We start from the raw sequence: 17,197 nt of genomic DNA on the forward strand, positions 1-17,197 counted from the left end.
TTTTCTTACTGCGGCCAGTCTGCCAGAAGCGATATGTCACTAGATGTGTATCATAAAAGAGTCATCGTTTCTGCTCCCAGGGGTTATTCGAGATATCTTAATCGAAACCCTAGTAACGAGGCATTGGCTTCTTTAAGAGAGTCATAGTTACTCGTCCCAATTGCTCACCCAGTCTGCCATTTTTTTTTACTGTGGCAAGTCTGCCAGAAGCGATATGTCACTAGTTGTGTATCATAAAAGAGTCATCGTTACTCCTCCCAGGGGTTATTCGAGATATCTTAATCGAAACCCTAGTAACGAGGCACTGGCTACCTTAAGAGAGTCATAGTTACTCGTCCCAATTGCTCACACAGTCCTACATTTTTTCTTACTGCAGCCAGTCTGCCAGAAGCGATATGTCACTAGTTGTGTATCATAAAAGAGTCATCGTTACTCTTCCCAGGGGTTATTCGAGATATCTTAATCGAATCCCTAGTAACGAGGCATTGGCTACCTTAAGAGAGTCATAGTTACTCGTCCCAATTGCTCACCCAGGCCAACATTTTTTCTTACTGCGACCAGTCTGCCAGAAGCGATATGTCACTAGTTGTGTATCATAAAAGCGTGATCGTTACTCCTCCCAGGGGTTATTCGAGATATCTTAATCGAAAACCTAGTAACGAGGCATTGGCTACCTTAAGAGAGTCATAGTTACTCGTCCCAATTGCTCACCCAGTCTGCCATTTTTTCTTACTGCGGCCAGTCTGCCAGAAGCGATATGTCACTAGTTGTGTATCATAAAAGAGTCATCGTTACTCCTGCCAGGGGTTATTCGAGATATCTTAATCGAAACCATAGTAAAGAGGCATTGGCTACCTTAAGAGAGTCATAGTTACTCGTCCCAATTGCTCACCCAGTCCCACATTCTTTCTTACTGCGACCAGTCAGCCAGAAGCGATATGTCACTAGTTGTGTAACTTAAAAGAGTGATCGATACTCCTCCCAGGGGTTATTCGAGATATCTTAATCGAAACCCTAGTAACGAGGCATTGGCTACCTTAAGAGATTCATAGTTACTCGTCCCAATTGCTCACCCAGTCTGCCATTTTTACTTACTGCGGCCAGTCTGCCAGAAGCGATATGTCACTAGTTGTGTATCATAAAAGAGTCATCGTTTCTCCTCCCAGGTGTTATTCGAGATATCTTAATCGAAACCCTAGTAACGAGGCATTGGCTACCTTAAGAGAGTCATAGTTACTCGTCCCAATAGCTCACCCAGTCCAACATTTTTTCTTACTGCGACCAGTCTGCCAGAAGCGATATGTCACTAGTTGTGTATCATAAAAGAGTCATCGTTACTCCTCCCAGGGGTTATTCGAGATATCTTAATCGAAACCCTAGTAACGAGGCATTGGCTACCTGAAGAGAGTCATAGTTACTCGTCCCAATAGCTCACCCAGTCCAACATTTTTTCTTACTGTAGCCAGTCTGCCAGAAGCGATATGTCACTAGTTGTGTATCATAAAAGAGTCATCGTTACTCCTCCCAGCGGTTATTCGATATATCTTAATCGAAACAACAGTAACGATGCATTGGCTACCTTAAGAGAGTCATAGTTACTTGTCCCAATTTCTACATCCAGTCTGACATTTTTTCTTACTTCTGCCAGTCTGCCAGAAGCGATATGTCACTAGGTGTGTATCATAAAAGAGTAATCGTTTCTCCTCCCAGGGGTTATTCGAGATATCTTAATCGAAACCCTAGTAACGAGGCATTGGCTACCTTAAGAGAGTCATAGTTACTCGTCCCAATTGCTCACCCAGTCCCACATTCTTTCTTACTGCGACCAGTCAGCCAGAAGCGATATGTCACTAGTTGTGTATCATAAAAGAGTGATCGTTACTCCTCCCAGGGGTTATTCGAGATATCTTAATCGAAACCCTAGTAACGAGGCATTGGCTGCCTTAAGAGAGTCATAGTTACTCGTCCCAATAGCTCACCCAGTCCAACATTTTTTCTTACTGTAGCCAGTCTGCCAGAAGCGATATGTCACTAGTTGTGTATCATAAAAGAGTCATCGTTACTCCTCCCAGCGGTTATTCGATATATCTTAATCGAAACAACAGTAACGATGCATTGGCTACCTTAAGAGAGTCATAGTTACTTGTCCCAATTTCTACATCCAGTCTGACATTTTTTCTTACTTCTGCCAGTCTGCCAGAAGCGATATGTCACTAGGTGTGTATCATAAAAGAGTAATCGTTTCTCCTCCCAGGGGTTATTCGAGATATCTTAATCGAAACCCTAGTAACGAGGCATTGGCTACCTTAAGAGAGTCATAGTTACTCGTCCCAATTGCTCACCCAGTCCCACATTCTTTCTTACTGCGACCAGTCAGCCAGAAGCGATATGTCACTAGTTGTGTATCATAAAAGAGTGATCGTTACTCCTCCCAGGGGTTATTCGAGATATCTTAATCGAAACCCTAGTAACGAGGCATTGGCTGCCTTAAGAGAGTCATAGTTACTCGTCCCAATTGCTCACCCATTCCAACATTTTTTCTTACTGCGACCAGTCTGCCAGAAGCGATATGTCACTAGTTGTGTATCATAAAAGAGTCATCGTTACTCCTCCGAGGGGTTATTCGAGATATCTTAATCGAAACCCTAGTAACGAGGCATTGGCTACCTTAAGAGAGTCATAGTTACTCGTCCCAATTGCTCACCCAGTATAACATTTTTTCTTACTGCGGCCAGTCTGCCAGAAGCGATATGTCACTAGTTGTGTATCATAAAAGAGTGATCGTTACTCCTCCCAGGGGTTATTCGAGATATCTTAATCGAAACCCTAGTAACGAGGCATTGGCTACATTAAGAGAGTCATAGTTACTCGTCCCAATTGCTCACCGAGTCTGACATTTTTTCTTACTGCGGCCAGTCTGCCAGAAGCGATATGTCACTAGTTGTGTATCATAAAAGAGTGATCGTTTCTCCTCCCGGGGTTATTCGAGATATCTTAATCGAAACAGTAGTAACGAGGCATTGACTACCTTAAGAGAATCATAGTTACTCGTCCAAATTGCTCACCCAGTCTGCCATTTTTTCTTACTGTGGCAAGTCTGCCAGAAGCGATATGTCACTAGTTGTGTAACATAAAAGAGTCATCGTTACTCCTCCCAGGGGTTATTACAGATATCTTAATCGAAAACCTAGTAACGAGGCATTGGCTACCTTAAGAGAGTCATAGTTACTCGTCCCAATTGCTCACACAGTCCAACATTTTTTCTTACTGCAGCCAGTCTGCCAGAAGCGATATGTCACTAGTTGTGTATCATAAAAGAGTCATCGTTACTCCTCCCAGGGGTTATTCGAGATATCTTAATCGAAACCCTAGTAACAAGGCATTGGCTACCTTAAGAGAGTCATAGTTACTCGTCCCAATTGCTCACCCCGTCTGCCATTTTTTCTTACTGCGACCAGTCTGCCAGAAGCGATATGTCACTAGTTGTGTATCATAAAAGAGTCATCGTTACTCCTCCCAGGGGTTATTCGAGATATCTTAGTCGAAACCCTCGTAACGAGGCATTGGCTACCTTAAGAGAGTCATAGTTACTCGTCCCAATTGCTCACCCAGTCTGCCATTTTTTCTTACTGCGACCAGTCTGCCAGAAGCGATATGTCACTAGTTGTGTATCATAAAAGCGTGATCGTTACTCCTCCCAGGGGTTATTCGAGATATCTTAATCGAAACCCTAGTAACGAGGCATTGGCTACCTTAAGAGAATCATAGTTACTCGTCCCAATTGCTCACCCAGTCTGCCATTTTTTCTTACTGTGGCAAGTCTGCCAGAAGCGATATGTCACTAGTTGTGTATCATAAAAGAGTCATCGTTACTCCTCCCAGGGGTTATTCCAGATATCTTAATCGAAACCCTAGTAACGAGGCATTGGCTACCTTAAGAGAGTCATAGTTACTCGTCCCAATTGCTCACACAGTCCAACATTTTTTCTTACTGCAGCCAGTCTGCCAGAAGCGATATGTCACTAGTTGTGTATCATAACAGACCCGTCGTTACTCCTCCGAGGGGTTATTCAAGATATCTTAATCGAATCCCTAGTAACGAGGCATTGGCTACCTTAAGAGAGTCATAGTTACTCGTCCCAATTGCTCACCCAGTTCACCATTTTTTCTTACTGCGACCAGTCTGCCAGAAGCGATATGTCACTAGTTGTGTATCATAAAAGAGTGATCGTTACTAATCCCAGGGGTTAATCGAGATATCTTAATCGAAACCCTAGTAACGAGGCATTGGCTACCTTAAGAGAGTCATAGTTACTCGTCCCAATTGCTCACCCAGTCTGCCATTTTTTCTTACTGCGACCAGTCTGCCAGAAGCGATATGTCACTAGTTGTGTATCATAAAAGCGTGATCGTTACTCCTCCCAGGGGTTATTCGAGATATCTTAATCGAAACCCTAGTAACGAGGCATTGGCTACCTTAAGAGAGTCATAGTTACTCGTCCCAATTGCTCACACAGTCCAACATTTTTTCTTACTGCAGCCAGTCTGCCAGAAGCGATATGTCACTAGTTGTGTATCATAACAGACCCGTCGTTACTCCTCCGAGGGGTTATTCAAGATATCTTAATCGAATCCCTAGTAACGAGGCATTGGCTACCTTAAGAGAGTCATAGTTACTCGTCCCAATTGCTCACCCAGTTCACCATTTTTTCTTACTGCGACCAGTCTGCCAGAAGCGATATGTCACTAGTTGTGTATCATAAAAGAGTGATCGTTTCTCCTCCCAGGGGTTATTCGAGATATCTTAATCGAAACCCTAGTAACGAGGCATTGGCTACCTTATGAGAGTCATAGTTACTCGTCCCAATTGCTCACCCAGTCTGCCATTTTCTCTTACTGCGACCAGTCTGCCAGAAGCGATATGTCACTAGTTGTGTATTATAAAAGCGTGATCGTTACTCCTCCCAGGGGTTATTCGAGATATCTTAATCGAAACCCTAGTAACAAGGCATTGGCTACCTTAAGAGTGTCATAGTTACTCGTCCCAATTGCTCACCCAGTCTGCCATTTTTTCTTACTGCGGCCAGTCTGCCAGAAGCGATATGTCACTAGTTGTGTATCATAAAAGAGTCATCGTTACTCCTCCCAGGGGTTATTCGAGATATCTTAATCGAAACCCTAGTAACGAGGCATTGGCTACCTTAAGAGAGTCATAGTTACTCGTCCAAATTGCTCACCCAGTCCCATATTCTTTCTTACTGCGACCAGTCAGCCAGAAGCGATATGTCACTAGTTGTGTATCATAAAAGAGTGATCGTTACTCCTCCCAGGGGTTATTCGAGATATCTTAATCGAAACCCTAGTAACGAGGCATTGGCTGCCTTAAGAGAGTCATAGTTACTCGTCCCAATTGCTCACCCAGTCCAACATTTTTTCTTACTGCGACCAGTCTGCCAGAAGCGATATTTCACTAGTTGTGTGTCATAAAAGAGTGATCGTTACTCCTCCCAAGGGTTATTCGAGATATCTTAATCGAAACCCTAGTAACGAGGCATTGGCTACCTTAAGAGAGTCATAGTTACTCGTCCCAATAGCTCACCGAGTCAAACATTTTTTCTTACTGCAGCCAGTCTGCCAGAAGCGATATGTCACTAGTTGTGTATCATAAAAGAGTCATCGTTACTCCTCCGAATGGTTATTCGAGATATCTTAATCGAAACCCTAGTAACGAGGCATTTTCTACCTTAAGAGAGTCATAGTTACGCGTCCCAATTGCTCACCCAGTACAACATTTTTTCTTACTGTGGCCAGTCTGCCAGAAGCGATATGTCACTAGTTGTGTATCATAAAAGAGTGATCCTTTCTCCTCCCACGGGTTATTCGAGATATCTTAATCGAAACCCTAGTAACGAGGCATTGGCTACCTTAAGAGAGTCATATTTACTCGTCCCAATTGCTCATCGAGTCTGATATTTTTTCTTACTGCGGCCAGTCTGCCAGAAGCGATATGTCACTAGATGTGTATCATAAAAGAGTCATCGTTTCTGCTCCCAGAGGTTATTCGAGATATCTTAATCGAAACCCTAGTAACGAGGCATTGGCTTCTATAAGAGAGTCATAGTTACTCGTCCCAATTGCTCACCCAGTCTGCCATTTTTTTTTACTGTGGCAAGTCTGCCAGAAGCGATATGTCACTAGTTGTGTATCATAAAAGAGTCATCGTTACTCCTCCCAGGGGTTATTCGAGATATCTTAATCGAAACCCTAGTAACGAGGCATTGGCTACCTTAAGAGAGTCATAGTTACTCGTCCCAATTGCTCACACAGTCCAACATTTTTTCTTACTGCAGCCAGTCTGCCAGAAGCGATATGTCACTAGTTGTGTATCATAAAAGAGTCATCGTTACTCTTCCCAGGGGTTATTCGAGATATCTTAATCGAATCCCTAGTAACGAGGCATTGGCTACCTTAAGAGAGTCATAGTTACTCGTCCCAATTGCTCACCCAGGCCAACATTTTTTCTTACTGCGACCAGTCTGCCAGAAGCGATATGTCACTAGTTGTGTATCATAAAAGCGTGATCGTTACTCCTCCCAGGGGTTATTCGAGATATCTTAATCGAAAACCTAGTAACAAGGCATTGGCTACCTTAAGAGAGTCATAGTTACTCGTCCCAATTGCTCACCCAGTCTGCCATTTTTTCTTACTGCGGCCAGTCTGCCAGAAGCGATATGTCACTAGTTGTGTATCATAAAAGAGTCATCGTTACTCCTGCCAGGGGTTATTCGAGATATCTTAATCGAAACCATAGTAAAGAGGCATTGGCTACCTTAAGAGAGTCATAGTTGCTCGTCCCAATTGCTCACCCAGTCCCACATTCTTTCTTACTGCGACCAGTCAGCCAGAAGCAATATGTCACTAGTTGTGTAACTTAAAAGAGTGATCGATACTCCTCCCAGGGGTTATTCGAGATATCTTAATCGAAACCCTAGTAACAAGGCATTGGCTACCTTAAGAGATTCATAGTTACTCGTCCCAATTGCTCACCCAGTCTGCCATTTTTACTTACTGCGGCCAGTCTGCCAGAAGCGATATGTCACTAGTTGTGTATCATAAAAGAGTCATCGTTTCTCCTCCCAGGTGTTATTCGAGATATCTTAATCGAAACCCTAGTAACGAGGCATTGGCTACCTTAAGAGAGTCATAGTTACTCGTCCCAATAGCTCACCGAGTCCAACATTTTTTCATACTGCGACCAGTCTGCCAGAAGCGATATGTCACTAGTTGTGTATCATAAAAGAGTCATCGTTACTCCTCCCAGGGGTTATTCGAGATATCTTAATCGAAACCCTAGTAACGAGGCATTGGCTACCTGAAGAGAGTCATAGTTACTCGTCCCAATAGCTCACCCAGTCCAACATTTTTTCTTACTGTAGCCAGTCTGCCAGAAGCGATATGTCACTAGTTGTGTATCATAAAAGAGTCATCGTTACTCCTCCCAGCGGTTATTCGATATATCTTAATCGAAACAACAGTAACGAGGCATTGGCTACCTTAAGAGAGTCATAGTTACTTGTCCCAATTTCTACACCCAGTCTGACATTTTTTCTTACTTCTGACAGTCTGCCAGAAGCGATATGTCACTAGGTGTGTATCATAAAAGAGTAATCGTTTCTCCTCCCAGGGGTTATTCGAGATATCTTAATCGAAACCCTAGTAACGAGGCATTGGCTACCTTAAGAGAGTCATAGTTACTCGTCCCAATTGCTCACCCAGTCCCACATTCTTTCTTACTGCGACCAGTCAGCCAGAAGCGATATGTCACTAGTTGTGTATCATAAAAGAGTGATCGTTACTCCTCCCAGGGGTTATTCGAGATATCTTAATCGAAACCCTAGTAACGAGGCATTGGCTGCCTTAAGAGAGTCATAGTTACTCGTCCCAATTGCTCACCCAGTCCAACATTTTTTCTTACTGCGACCAGTCTGCCAGAAGCGATACGTCACTAGTTGTGTATCATAAAAGAGTCATCGTTACTCCTCCGAGGGGTTATTCGAGATATCTTAATCGAAACCCTAGTAACGAGGCATTGGCTACCTTAAGAGAGTCATAGTTACTCGTCCCAATTGCTCACCCAGTATAACATTTTTTCTTACTGCGGCCAGTCTGCCAGAAGCGATATGTCACTAGTTGTGTATCATAAAAGAGTGATCGTTACTCCTCCCAGGGGTTATTCGAGATATCTTAATGGAAACCCTAGTAACGAGGCATTGGCTACATTAAGAGAGTCATAGTTACTCGTCGCAATTGCTCACCGAGTCTGACATTTTTTCTTACTGCGGCCAGTCTGCCAGAAGCGATATGTCACTAGTTGTGTATCATAAAAGAGTGATCGTTTCTCCTCCCGGGGTTATTCGAGATATCTTAATCGAAACAGTAGTAACGAGGCATTGGCTACCTTAAGAGAATCATAGTTACTCGTCCAAATTGCTCACCCAGTCTGCCATTTTTTCTTACTGTGGCAAGTCTGCCAGAAGCGATATGTCACTAGTTGTGTATCATAAAAGAGTCATCGTTACTCCTCCCAGGGGTTATTACAGATATCTTAATCGAAACCCTAGTAAGGAGGCATTGGCTACCTTAAGAGAGTCATAGTTACTCGTCCCAATTGCTCACACAGTCCAACATTTTTTCTTACTGCAGCCAGTCTGCCAGAAGCGATATGTCACTAGTTGTGTATCATAAAAGAGTCATCGTTACTCCTCCCAGGGGTTATTCGAGATATCTTAATCGAAACCCTAGTAACAAGGCATTGGCTACCTTAAGAGAGTCATAGTTACTCGTCCCAATTGCTCACCCAGTCTGCCATTTTTTCTTACTGCGACCAGTCTGCCAGAAGCGATATGTCACTAGTTGTGTATCATAAAAGAGTCATCGTTACTCCTCCCAGGGGTTATTCGAGATATCTTAGTCGAAACCCTCGTAACGAGGCATTGGCTACCTTAAGAGAGTCATAGTTACTCGTCCCAATTGCTCACCCAGTCTGCCATTTTTTCTTACTGCGACCAGTCTGCCAGAAGCGATATGTCACTAGTTGTGTATCATAAAAGCGTGATCGTTACTCCTCCCAGGGGTTATTCGAGATATCTTAATCGAAACCCTAGTAACAAGGCATTGGCTACCTTAAGAGAGTCATAGTTGCTCGTCCCAATTGCTCACCCAGTCTGCCATTTTTTCTTACTGCGACCAGTCTGCCAGAAGCGATATGTCACTAGTTGTGTATCATAAAAGCGTGATCGTTACTCCTGCCAGGGTTTATTCGAGATATCTTAATCGAAACCCTAGTAACAAGGCATTGGCTACCTTAAGAGAGTCATAGTTACTCGTCCCAATTGCTCACCCAGTACAACATTTTTTCTTACTGCGGCCAGTCTGCCAGAAGCGATATTTCACTAGTTGTGTATCATAAAAGAGTGATCGTTACTCCTCCCAGGGGTTATTCGAGATATCTTAATCGAAACCCTAGTAACGTGACATTGGCTACCTTAAGAGAGTCATAGCTACTCGTCCCAATTGCTCACCGAGTCTGACATTTTTTCTTACTGCGGCCAGTCTGCCAGAAGCGATATGTCACTAGTTGTGTATCATAAAAGAGTGATCGTTTCTCCTCCCAGGGGTTATTCGAGATATCTTAATCGAAACCCTAGTAACGAGGCATTGGCTACCTTAAGAGAATCATAGTTACTCGTCCCAATTGCTCACACAGTCCAACATTTTTTCTTACTGCAGCCAGTCTGCCAGAAGCGATATGTCACTAGTTGTGTATCATAACAGACCCGTCGTTACTCCTCCGAGGGGTTATTCAAGATATCTTAATCGAATCCCTAGTAACGAGGCATTGGCTACCTTAAGAGAGTCATAGTTACTCGTCCCAATTGCTCACCCAGTTCACCATTTTTTCTTACTGCGACCAGTCTGCCAGAAGCGATATGTCACTAGTTGTTTATCATAAAAGAGTGATCGTTACTAATCTCAGGGGTTAATCGAGATATCTTAATCGAAACCCTAGTAACGAGGCATTCGGCTACCTTAAGAGAGTCATAGTTACTCGTCCCAATTGCTCACCCAGTCTGCCATTTTTTCTTACTGCGACCAGTCTGCCAGAAGCGATATGTCACTAGTTGTGTATCATAAAAGCGTGATCGTTACTCCTCCCAGGGTTTATTCGAGATATCTTAATCGAAACCCTAGTAACAAGGCATTGGCTACCTTAAGAGGGTCATAGTTACTCGTCCCAATTGCTCACCCAGTCTGCCGTTTTTTCTTACTGCGGCCAGTCTGTCAGAAGCGATATGTCACTAGTTGTGTATCATAAAAGAGTCATCGTTACTCCTCCCAGGGGTTATTCGAGATATCTTAATCGAAACCCTAGTAACGAGGCATTGTCTACCTTAAGAGAGTCATAGTTACTCGTCCCAATTGCTCACCCAGTCCCACATTCTTTCTTACTGCGACCAGTCAGCCAGAAGCGATATGTCACTAGTTGTGTATCATAAAAGAGTGATCGTTACTCCTCCCAGGGGTTATTCGAGATATCTTAATCGAAACCCTAGTAACGAGGCATTGGCTACCTTAAGAGAGTCATAGTTACTCGTCCCAATTGCTCACCCAGTACAACATTTTTTCTTACTGCGGCCAGTCTGCCAGAAGCGATATGTCACTAGTTGTGTATCATAAAAGAGTGATCGTTTCTCCTCCCAGGGGTTATTCGAGATATCTTAATCGAAACCCTAGTAACGAGGCATTGGCTACCTTATGAGAGTCATAGTTACTCGTCCCAATTGCTCACCCAGTCTGCCATTTTCTCTTACTGCGACCAGTCTGCCAGAAGCGATATGTCACTAGTTGTGTATCATAAAAGCGTGATCGTTACTCCTCCCAGGGGTTATTCGAGATATCTTAATCGAAACCCTAGTAACAAGGCATTGGCTACCTTAAGAGAGTCATAGTTACTCGTCCCAATTGCTCACCCAGTCTGCCATTTTTTCTTACTGCGGCCAGTCTGCCAGAAGCGATATGTCACTAGTTGTGTATCATAAAAGAGTCATCGTTACTCCTCCCAGGGGTTATTCGAGATATCTTAATTGAAACGCAAGTAACGAGGCATTGGCTACCTTAAGAGAGTCATAGTTACTCGTCCAAATTGCTCACCCAGTCCCACATTCTTTCTTACTGCGACCAGTCAGCCAGAAGCGATATGTCACTAGTTGTGTATCATAAAAGAGTGATCGTTACTCCTCCCAGGGGTTATTCGAGATATCTTAATCGAAACCCTAGTAACGAGGCATTGGCTGCCTTAAGAGAGTCATAGTTACTCGTCCCAATTGCTCACCCAGTCCAACATTTTTTCTTACTGCGACCAGTCTGCCAGATGCGATATTTCACTAGTTGTGTGTCACAAAAGAGTGATCGTTACTCCTCCCAAGGGTTATTCGAGATATCTTAATCGAAACCCTAGTAACGAGGCATTGGCTACCTTAAGAGAGTCATAGTTACTCGTCCCAATAGCTCACCGAGTCCAACACTTTTTCTTACTGCAGCCAGTCTGCCAGAAGCGATATGTCACTAGTTGTGTATCATAAAAGAGTGATCGTTTCTCCTCCCAGGGGTTATTCGAGATATCTTAATCGAAACCCTAGTAACGAGGCATTGGCTACCTTAAGAGAATCATAGTTACTCGTCCCAATTGCTCACCCAGTCTGCCATTTTTTCTTACTGTGGCAACTCTGCCAGAAGCGATATGTCACTAGTTGTGTATCATAAAAGAGTCATCGTTACTCCTCCCAGGGGTTATTCCAGATATCTTAATCGAAACCCTAGTAACGAGGCATTGGCTACCTTAAGAGAGTCATAGTTACTCGTCCCAATTGCTCACACAGTCCAACATTTTTTCTTACTGCAGCCAGTCTGCCAGAAGCGATATGTCACTAGTTGTGTATCATAACAGACCCGTCGTTACTCCTCCGAGGGGTTATTCAAGATATCTTAATCGAATCCCTAGTAACGAGGCATTGGCTACCTTAAGAGAGTCATAGTTACTCGTCCCAATTGCTCACCCAGTTCACCATTTTTTCTTACTGCGACCAGTCTGCCAGAAGCGATATGTCACTAGTTGTTTATCATGAAAGAGTGATCGTTACTAATCTCAGGGGTTAATCGAGATATCTTAATCGAAACCCTAGTAACGAGGCATTCGGCTACCTTAAGAGAGTCATAGTTACTCGTCCCAATTGCTCACCCAGTCTGCCATTTTTTCTTACTGCGACCAGTCTGCCAGAAGCGATATGTCACTAGTTGTGTATCATAAAAGCGTGATCGTTACTCCTCCCAGGGTTTATTCGAGATATCTTAATCGAAACCCTAGTAACAAGGCATTGGCTACCTTAAGAGGGTCATAGTTACTCGTCCCAATTGCTCACCCAGTCTGCCGTTTTTTCTTACTGCGGCCAGTCTGCCAGAAGCGATATGTCACTAGTTGTGTATCATAAAAGAGTCATCGTTACTCCTCCCAGGGGTTATTCGAGATATCTTAATCGAAACCCTAGTAACGAGGCATTGGCTACCTTAAGAGAGTCATAGTTACTCGTCCCAATTGCTCACCCAGTCCCACATTCTTTCTTACTGCGACCAGTCAGCCAGAAGCGATATGTCACTAGTTGTGTATCATAAAAGAGTGATCGTTACTCCTCCCAGGGGTTATTCGAGATATCTTAATCGAAACCCTAGTAACGAGGCATTGGCTACCTTAAGAGAGTCATAGTTACTCGTCCCAATAGCTCACCCAGTCCAACATTTTTTCTTACTGCAGCCAGTCTGCCAGAAGCGATATGTCACTAGTTGTGTATCATAAAAGAGTCATCGTTACTCCTCCCAGGGGTTATTCGAGATATCTTAATCGAAACCCTAGTAACGAGGCATTGGCTACCTTAAGAGAGTCATAGTTACTCGTCCCAATTGCTCACCCAGTACAACATTTTTTCTTACTGCGGCCAGTCTGCCAGAAGCGATATGTCACTAGTTGTGTATCATAAAAGAGTGATCGTTTCTCCTCCCAGGGGTTATTCGAGATATCTTAATCGAAACCCTAGTAACGAGGCATTGGCTACCTTATGAGAGTCATAGTTACTCGTCCCAATTGCTCACCCAGTCTGCCATTTTCTCTTACTGCGACCAGTCTGCCAGAAGCGATATGTCACTAGTTGTGTATCATAAAAGCGTGATCGTTACTCCTCCCAGGGGTTATTCGAGATATCTTAATCGAAACCCTAGTAACAAGGCATTGGCTACCTTAAGAGAGTCATAGTTACTCGTCCCAATTGCTCACCCAGTCTGCCATTTTTTCTTACTGCGGCCAGTCTGCCAGAAGCGATATGTCACTAGTTGTGTATCATAAAAGAGTCATCGTTACTCCTCCCAGGGGTTATTCGAGATATCTTAATCGAAACGCTAGTAACGAGGTATTGGCTACCTTAAGAGAGTCATAGTTACTCGTCCAAATTGCTCACCCAGTCCCACATTCTATCTTACTGCGACCAGTCAGCCAGAAGCGATATGTCACTAGTTGTGTATCATAAAAGAGTGATCGTTACTCCTCCCAGGGGTTATTCGAGATATCTTAATCGAAACCCTAGTAACGAGGCATTGGCTGCCTTAAGAGAGTCATAGTTACTCGTCCCAATTGCTCACCCAGTCCAACATTTTTTCTTACTGCGACCAGTCTGCCAGAAGCGATATTTCACTAGTTGTGTGTCATAAAAGAGTGATCGTTACTCCTCCCAAGGGTTATTCGAGATATCTTAATCGAAACCCTAGTAACGAGGCATTGGCTACCTTAAGAGAGTCATAGTTACTCGTCCCAATAGCTCACCGAGTCCAACATTTTTTCTTACTGCAGCCAGTCTGCCAGAAGCGATATGTCACTAGTTGTGTATCATAAAAGAGTCATCGTTACTCCTCCGAATGGTTATTCGAGATATCTTAATCGAAACCCTAGTAACGAGGCATTTTCTACCTTAAGAGAGTCATAGTTACGCGTCCCAATTGCTCACCCAGTACAACATTTTTTCTTACTGTGGCCAGTCTGCCAGAAGCGATATGTCACTAGTTGTGTATCATAAAAGCGTGATCGTTACTCCTCCCAGGGTTTATTCGAGATATCTTAATCGAAACCCTAGTAACAAGGCATTGGCTACCTTAAGAGAGTCATAGTTACTCGTCCCAATTGCTCACCCAGTCTGCCATTTTTTCTTACTGCGGCCAGTCTGCCAGAAGCGATATTTCACTAGTTGTGTATCATAAAAGAGTCATCGTTACTCCTCCCAGGGGTTATTCGAGATATCTTAATCGAAACCCTAGTAACGAGGCATTGGCTACCTTAAGAGAGTCATAGTTACTCGTCCCAATTGCTCACCCAGTACAACATTTTTTCTTACTGCGGCCAGTCTGCCAGAAGCGATATTTCACTAGTTGTGTATCATAAAAGAGTGATCGTTACTCCTCCCAGGGGTTATTCGAGATATCTTAATCGAAACCCTAGTAACGAGGCATTGGCTACCTTAAGAGAGTCATAGTTACTCGTCCTAATTGCTCACCGAGTCTGACATTTTTTCTTACTGCGGCCAGTCTGCCAGAAGCGATATGTCACTAGTTGTGTATCATAAAAGAGTGATCGTTTCTCCTCCCAGGGGTTATTCGAGATATCTTAATCGAAACCCTAGTAACGAGGCATTGGCTACCTTAAGAGAATCATAGTTACTCGTCCCAATTGCTCACCCAGTCTGCCATTTTTTCTTCCTGTGGCAAGTCTGCCAGAAGCGATATGTCACTAGTTGTGTATCATAAAAGAGTCATCGTTACTCCTCCCAGGGGTTATTCCAGATATCTTAATCGAAACCCTAGTAACGAGGCATTGGCTACCTTAAGAGAGTCATAGTTACTCGTCCCAATTGCTCACACAGTCCAACATTTTTTCTTACTGCAGCCAGTCTGCCAGAAGCGATATGTCACTAGTTGTGTATCATAACAGACCCGTCGTTACTCCTCCGAGGGGTTATTCAAGATATCTTAATCGAATCCCTAGTAACGAGGCATTGGCTACCTTAAGAGAGTCATAGTTACTCGTCCCAATTGCTCACCCAGTTCACCATTTTTTCTTACTGCGACCAGTCTGCCAGAAGCGATATGTCACTAGTTGTTTATCATAAAAGAGTGATCGTTACTAATCTCAGGGGTTAATCGAGATATCTTAATCGAAACCCTAGTAACGAGGCATTGGCTACCTTAAGAGAGTCATAGTTACTCGTCCCAATTGCTCACCCAGTCCAACATTTTTTCTTACTGCGACCAGTCTGCCAGAAGTGATATGTCACTAGTTGTGTATCATAAAAGCGTGATCGTTACTCCTCCCAGGGTTTATTCGAGATATCTTAATCGAAACCCTAGTAACAAGGCATTGGCTACCTTAAGAGGGTCATAGTTACTCGTCCCAATTGCTCACCCAGTCTGCTATTTTTTCTTACTGCGGCCAGTCTGCCAGAAGCGATATGTCACTAGTTGTGTATCATAAAAGAGTCATCGTTACTCCTCCCAGGGGTTATTCGAGATATCTTAATCGAAACCCTAGTAACGAGGCATTGGCTACCTTAAGAGAGTCATAGTTACTCGTCCCAATTGCTCACCCAGTCCCACATTCTTTCTTACTGCGACCAGTCAGCCAGAAGCGATATGTCACTAGTTGTGTATCATAAAAGAGTGATCGTTACTCCTCCCAGGGGTTATTCGAGATATCTTAATCGAAACCCTAGTAACAAGGCATTGGCTACCTTAAGAGGGTCATAGTTACTCGTCCCAATTGCTCACCCAGTCTGCTATTTTTTCTTACTGCGGCCAGTCTGCCAGAAGCGATATGTCACTAGTTGTGTATCATAAAAGAGTCATCGTTACTCCTCCCAGGGGTTATTCGAGATATCTTAATCGAAACCCTAGTAACGAGGCATTGGCTACCTTAAGAGAGTCATAGTTACTCGTCCCAATTGCTCACCCAGTCCCACATTCTTTCTTACTGCGACCAGTCAGCCAGAAGCGATATGTCACTAGTTGTGTATCATAAAAGAGTGATCGTTACTCCTCCCAGGGGTTATTCGAGATATCTTAATCGAAACCCTAGTAACGAGGCATTGGCTACCTTAAGAGAGTCATAGTTACTCGTCCCAATAGCTCACCCAGTCCAACATTTTTTCTTACTGCAGCCAGTCTGCCAGAAGCGATATGTCACTAGTTGTGTATCATAAAAGAGTCATCGTTACTCCTCCCAGGGGTTATTCGAGATATCTTAATCGAAACCCTAGTAACGAGGCATTGGCTACCTTAAGAGAGTCATAGTTACTCGTCCCAATTGCTCACCCAGTACAACATTTTTTCTTACTGCGGCCAGTCTGCCAGAAGCGATATGTCACTAGTGGTGTATCATAAAAGAGTGATCGTTTCTCCTCCCAGGGGTTATTCGAGATATCTTAATCGAAACCCTAGTAACGAGGCATTGGCTACCTTATGAGAGTCATAGTTACTCGTCCCAATTGCTCACCCAGTCTGCCATTTTCTCTTACTGCGACCAGTCTGCCAGAAGCGATATGTCACAAGTTGTGTATCATAAAAGCGTGATCGTTACTCCTCCCAGGGGTTATTCGAGATATCTTAATCGAAACACTAGTAACAAGGCATTGGCTACCTTAAGAGAGTCATAGTTACTCGTCCCAATTGCTCACCCAGTCTGCCATTTTTTCTTACTGCGGCCAGTCTGCCAGAAGCGATATGTCACTAGTTGTGTATCATAAAAGAGTCATCGTTACTCCTCCCAGGGGTTATTCGAGATATCTTAATCGAAACGCTAGTAACGAGGCATTGGCTACCTTAAGAGAGTCATAGTTACTCGTCCAAATTGCTCACCCAGTCCCACATTCTTTCTTACTGCGACCAGTCAGCCAGAAGCGATATGTCACTAGTTGTGTATCATAAAAGAGTGATCGTTACTCCTCCCAGGGGTTATTCGAGATATCTTAATCGAAACCCTAGTAACGAGGCATTGGCTGCCTTAAGAGAGTCATAGTTACTCGTCCCAATTGCTCACCCAGTCCAACAT

The sequence above is a fragment of the Schistocerca gregaria genome, chromosome X (genome assembly GCF_023897955.1).
Source record: "Schistocerca gregaria isolate iqSchGreg1 chromosome X, iqSchGreg1.2, whole genome shotgun sequence".
Lineage (NCBI taxonomy): Eukaryota > Metazoa > Arthropoda > Insecta > Orthoptera > Acrididae > Schistocerca > Schistocerca gregaria.